The 6,293-nt window shown below is 46.4% G+C and overlaps 2 protein-coding genes across 4 annotated transcripts in view; one reads left to right on the top strand and one right to left on the bottom strand.

The window, feature by feature from the left end:
• Positions 1 to 6,293, bottom strand: part of LOC107265464 — a 48,785-nt gene that overhangs the window by 37,976 nt on the left and 4,516 nt on the right. Inside the window, exon 1 of one of the 3 annotated variants that reach the window (XM_025082723.1) lies at positions 4,391 to 4,438. The exons of the other annotated variants lie outside the window; for them this stretch is intronic. The gene's annotated coding sequence lies outside the window, so the exon portion shown is untranslated. Of the gene's footprint in view, positions 1 to 4,390; positions 4,439 to 6,293 lie in introns of those variants that run through there. 3 annotated transcript variants of the gene reach the window in all.
• The window catches only part of LOC107265463 (conserved oligomeric Golgi complex subunit 7), an 11,582-nt gene continuing 8,335 nt past the window's right edge, over positions 3,047 to 6,293 (top strand). The window contains exon 1 of the mRNA XM_025082720.1: positions 3,047 to 3,341. The gene's annotated coding sequence lies outside the window, so the exon portion shown is untranslated. The remainder of the gene's footprint in view (positions 3,342 to 6,293) is intronic.

Here is a 6,293-nt window from a genome sequence, read left to right as displayed (position 1 = left end):
GGGGAAGGGGGGTTGGTTACAAAGAGACCAGGGTTCGAGACTTACTTGACGTCCCGGATCCCTTTTGCGTCTGTCTTTATCGTTCTCATTCTCTTTTTTTTTTAATTTTTTCTTTTACGAGGCGACTAACGAGTCCCGGGGGCTTCGTACTTTTCGAAAAAGGTCTCCGGTTTCGGCTGAGCTCGGGCATTGTTTCGTTATCGCGTCAGGGAGTGACTCAGGCGAGATTAAAAAAGAAAAGGAAAAAAAGAAAACGAATTTAATTTAGACGAATATCAATGTCGCAATGGACGACGAAGCTTCTAACGAGAGTGAAACAAAAATTTGCCACCGGACTCACCAGAGTGTTTCGATACTCTTTTATTTTTTCACGTCAATTTTCACGCTGTACTCTTTTAATTTGCACGATTCGCGCACTGAAGGACTGGTACTGTCTCCTAGGCAATGGAGATGTACAAACAAATTTCAAGGGATATGCATTGTGACGATTCGTTCCCCGAACTAATTCCAATGCCGTATAATAATTCTTTTATTGCTCCGGGAATACGATTCACCAAGGTGCACGTTGCCTAGGAGCAGCTACATGCCAACGCGTGGAAATACTTATGGAACTTTTTCTCGGAAGGGAATCGCAACGATCGAACTATACCACGGGCTGCCGGAGCTTATATTATTAAAAATTCTTCGGGCGCTTGGCTGCGGAGTTATTATTGCCCTTCCCGACGTCGGCGGTCAGGTCGATGTCGACATCGATGCTTGAAGATACCGTGACTGAAGCTACCCTCAATCTTTTTTTTTTTGCGACCGCATCGTAGAGCAAGGCTGCTCCGTACTCACATAAATAGAGCAAACTGTTTGTGTGCGATCAAAAGGACTTTGAAAAATAACCCCAAAAAATGGACTATACAGGAAATCGTGTCTCTCAACGGGAACAGTCGTTTCCAGGCTTAAGGGATGGGGGTGAAAATATTCTATCAAACCTCGTACCATCGCCTTGGTGAATTCGCAGCAGCGTAGAACCGCGAGAGAAAATTTTTTAATTTTTTTCGAAAAACAGTCACCCTGAATAATTACGAAGGTGCACGTATTTTCATTGCAAAAGTTTGATACCCGATTCAATGTGCATAGCGATCGAATTCACCTCGTGACTAGAGTCAAGAAGGGTGCAGGCTGGCAGCCAGTCGACTTTTCTTTCGTCTGACGTACTATCGATCTGTAATTTGCGAGCGATGACGTAACCGTCCAAGATTTTTAAGATCACCCTTAACGAATCGTCGTCTCGTGGTGAGAAAGTTCAATTTTCGAATATCACGAGGTCAAAATAATTAAATAAAAATTTCACACCGGCACGAGGGTTCCCGAAGATTCGATACGTTCGCCTCCTAGTCCAAGAACCTTTTTACGGAGCACGAGCGTGCGGAGTCAGGTAGCCGAGCAGGCGGGTAACCAGCTAGCTGGAGTAAGTAGCCATTGCCGCTATTGACATTAATCATAAATAAACGCGTTCCTACTGCCTTCTGGCGCGCCGTGGAATTTGATGTTTTTGCCGGCGTTTCCGCGCGAGCGCAAGATAGAGAAAGCCGTGACAGGACGTATTTTGAAATTCGATCTACTTCGCGTATTTCGCCATCGGGGCCCGCTTGTTGTTTGGTATCGAGTTCTTTCGCACAGCTCGACACAACGCGAGCGCCCGTTTCGTTTCGTTATTTTGTTCTCGGCACCTTTCGAAAATCATGCCCGTCACTCCTTCTCTGTATACACTTTTCGAAGTAAAACTCCGTAGTAGGCGTTGCGAGGTTACGTGAAAAAAAAAAAAAAAAAAAAAAGAACAATAAATACACCCTCGCTCAGACTACCTGCGTACCAGTACGAAAACTCTGGTCGGATGCACCAGATTCGCTTGACGGCTGTCACACGATAAAATTCAGAGGAGCGAGCGTATCGAAGCATCACGTAACGAAGAGCTGTAGCAGTTTTCAAATGTCTATTGGCAAATAGCGCGGGAACGTCTAGATATACGGTTTGAGTTAATACGACGCACTGATGTACTGTTAAGTGGAAACGAATCGGATTTCTTATGACTTTTACGATTTTCTATACCCGCCGTGAGTGCGAGAGAGACGGAGCTGATGGGCACTCCCGTGCAAACGAGAAAGACAGAGATACCGATAATACAAATACCGGGCGAGAGATAGATACCCTTTCTCGAATCAGCAGTGACACGAATGCATCTTTGAACGGGGATAGGATTTCTAAACGATATGAAATATCGAAACGATCGATTAATCGATTTCTCATCGATTATCCTTCGGAGCGTACAAAGACTGTTGTTACAATGCAATAAATTAAAGGGGATTTACAAAATTTCGTCAATTATAGTCAAGGACGTTTTACGCATATTCGTATTATCGTAGCGTCTGTCTCTGTCTGACCCACGCCTATACCGCTAACACCATCTGTCTCGCACTCGCATCGAGTATAAAAAATTCGAAAATTCTTAAACGACTTCCCCGGATCCGATCGCTAGGTCGATCGACGCAATCGATAGTTAACCAGAGCTAATCGCATGACAATTGTATTATCCGTATGATTTCGTTAGGCACAAATAAACTCAGTATACACACAGAAAACACACACTGTAATCACACGCGAGTCCTTGTGCCTCGCGAGCCATTACACACAGTAGTGCACATTGGGAAATGTCAAGTGACCGTAAAGGACAAAAAAAAGCTCCAAACATTCGTAGCTCTAATGTAATTGCGTGCAATCGTGAGAGTCCATGTCCGCGTTTACCGGTAAAGGATGATGACCAGCGACGATAATGCTAATGATCATTAGGTGCTTGTGTACCGGTTGCAACAATGGAGCTAAGCCGCGATAACGACAATACAATGACAACAAGCGGTGCAGCGCGTGGCACGACTTCCCCTAACCTCAAAAGGCTTAACCAGTGCGTCGCCTATGCTGCGCAGCAGCTACGAGTCTAGTTACCGGGAAATTCAGAAGCGTGTCGCTGCTGTAGTGGCAATGTGGTCGGAGACGTCAAACCGCGAGAGAATCAAAGAGTCGAAAAAAAAGGACGATCATTGAGGATCGTCGAAAAATGAAACGTTATTGAGATTCCTTCGGAAATTTCGGTGAATCGGTGACAGAGAAATTGGCTTTTTTTTCGATAATACATCCGCAAAACGGCTCAAGGATGGCTGACGATTAATTTTCGAAATTCTCTCCTGCGGGTAGTTGGAGCAGTGAGGACGAGAGAGAAAGAGAGAGATTGTATGAAATAAAAAAAAATAACGGCGCTCATCAGCGTGAAGAGAGGAACCGGTTTAATTTCCGAGGTACTACTACGCTTCTTTATTAATTTTTTTAATTTTTTCTTTTTTTTTTTTTATATTTTCCCCACCATTTATCAAAGCGACTACTTCGACGGGAGTCTTTCTTTCTGCCTCGTGCACTTTTTTTTTTGTTACGTCCACTCTTTTTTTTTCGCTTCTTTCGTACTCGCACCTTGCACGACACAACACGTAGCGCAACAGTGCCGTGACTGGGACACTTGTTTACCTGCGCTTCGTCTCACGCCCGCTCACTTTCCTTTATTTCTAATTCCAGAATGACTTTTTTGTAGGATTTTTCAAATTCTCCCCAAGCAACCGCGTGACCGATAATATTTCCCCGTTACAGTGTCACTGACGTGACGGACAGACGTACCATTGAAAAATAAAATCCCAAACTAACGTGCCTCAAAAATTCTACGAAGCAGATACCACTGGCTCTAAATGTAACTCCCATACCTCTTAGCGCGTCAAAAAAAAATTATTTCCACACCACCCAAGTGCCCTCCGAAGCACCCTCTCAAGCGCAGCCCTGATAACCGGCAAGGCAAAGCGCAACGAGGTATCAACTGCTTCATAAAAATGAAGTTTAGTAAACTCGCACCCGCGTAAAATGCGCGCGATTTACGAGGCTCTGGTGTTTTTAAATAATATTTCCACGATACTTACGCGCGATCCAGTCTCCTTTGAAAAAGTCAAAGGATAACAACAGACACCGCGAGAGTCCGCGACGCAAAATGAAAATATTACATTGAACAACAGTAGCACAGCGATCGTTTCACGGATATAGAAAAGTTTCGGGCGAGGAAGTTCACTGCCACGGAAACGCCAACGATAACGTAAAATTCCGGCAACGGTGAGACCGAGCACGAGCGATACGACAAAGGAAGGAGCAAAAAAGAGAGAGAGAGCGAGTGGGGGGCGGGCCCCCGGCAGGGGTGTCGTGGATTTCCACGAAATTGCCGCTTTCACAGAGCGCGGATGAAGAGGACGGAAGACGTGAAGGGAGACGCAGGTAGAGCCCGTATATTTTTTTATTTTTCTCAGGAACGTACGTTACTTGCGGTTTTTTGAACGTGCGTGTATCTGGCTTCTCGAGGTGGTACCGGGAGTCACAAGAGACGATACGCTCTTCTCGTTATTCTCTTTTCTACAAATCGTATCCTTCCAGAGAGGGAGAGAGAGGCCCACGCACACGATACGAACAAGGATAGAATCAGCCACTTTGTGAAATAAATGGACAAGCACGTTGACTGTGGAAAGCATTGACATTGAGACTACTGCGAAAGACAGATGTAAAGAGAGAAGATAAAAAAAAAAGGAAAGAAAAATCTTTCAAAAGCAACGATCAACTATTGATACGACGCGTGGTGGTGTAAGCGTCTTCGAATGGGAGGGAGCGAAAGTGAAGGAAAAGAAAAAAAAAAAAAAAAAGAGTACGCTAGACGCCCGAAACCCACACTCGAATGCAAAGGAGTGTCGCGAGCAACAAAACAGCTAAAGTTTCGCACATATACGTGTTTTTTCATGGCCAATTTGACGATCCTTGCGTGGCGAATCCGTGGCAGCTTTCGGTGTAATCATTACCAATTATCTATAGTCCGCTTCAATGAAAGATTACAACGATAAACACTGTCTCGAGTAAGAAGCGGAAACGTGCGTGACCACGCATGGCACTCTACTTGTGCTGATGTAAATGTCACATGCTCTCCGGCCGAGTCCCCGCGCGTCATGGTGAGTTGTCAGCGAGAGTGACTGAGAAAATTTATTATCAAAAAATGTCACGGAAACGGGAATACAGTGTTGGTGATTAAGACACGCGTGGCACTTGGAATAATTCACACAGGGATATAGATATACACAGTGAGGAGTACGTAAAAGGGAAACTCGCGGCAGTGACAGTTGGCGGTAGCGTTGGTGTCGTACGAAGAGCGGGAAATTTGAAAAGGGCTCGGAAAAAACAAAAGAAAAAAGAAAGCACCGACAGACCAGTGACGTGGGGATAATCGAATACGCGTAAAATACGTAAATCGTAGTTGCTCGTATCACGCGCAGTATTTATTCTAGATAATTCACTGTTGGTATCCGTATAGTGTGTAGATTGACAGTACCGCGCGTAGACGCATGTCAAAACGCGGCTGTCATCACGCACGGGGCCGGTAGACACAGTTGCGAACGCGTGGAGTCGTCGACAGCAGAGGAGCACATGGGAGACACACGCACTATCCCTTTTTGTTTGGCAGTTCCGAAGGTCAGCCGATGTAAAAAGTGTCAAGCAGAGAGAAACATGCAGGCGTGCACAGGTGGATTCACATTGCGGCATATAATGCAGACATAAAGACTAATGGACAGAGTCAGTCGGTCAATCAGACAGGCAGGCAGGCAGGCAGGCAGGCAGGCAGGCACAGACAGGCAGACACAGGCAGGAAGGAAGGAAGCTTTGCGTACTCACGCTATATCGTTCGGTCGAAGCACGCCACTTTTCGGACGGACGCTCACGCACACGCTCGGAGGTTCACAGACTCGCCGTGAGCGTCGACGAGGGATTCGGCAAGGAAACGCCGGCGTGGAAAGGCGGCGGGTCGCGTCCGTTCAGAGTGCGTTTCCACGAGAGGACACTGTTCGGCGTACAGGGCGGTCGTATGCAACGTGTAGAGGGCCCGAAATCGCGCGACACAACACTCGTCAAAATGGCGTGGCCGCCCGCACCCGATCAGGTGGAAAATGCCGGAACGGTGTAGGAAAGATCGACTGACTGGCGAGGTCCGCGGCCCTAAGTGGTTTGACGTTAAGAACGAGACGAGAGAGAGAGAGAGAGAGAGAGAGAGAGAGGTAGAGAGAGAGAGAGAGAGAGGAGAGAAAGAGAGAGAGAGACGGAAGGAAGAGCGAGAGACACGACAAAGACGGAGAGGGACAGACAGAGTGAGCGAGGAGGATTGAGTTTTGCAGGGGGAGGAG

The sequence above is a fragment of the Cephus cinctus genome, unplaced genomic scaffold, assembly GCF_000341935.2.
Source record: "Cephus cinctus unplaced genomic scaffold, Ccin1 Ccin1_scaffold0225, whole genome shotgun sequence".
Taxonomy (NCBI): Eukaryota; Metazoa; Arthropoda; class Insecta; order Hymenoptera; family Cephidae; genus Cephus; species Cephus cinctus.
This window is presented reverse-complemented; position numbering and strand designations above follow the sequence as displayed.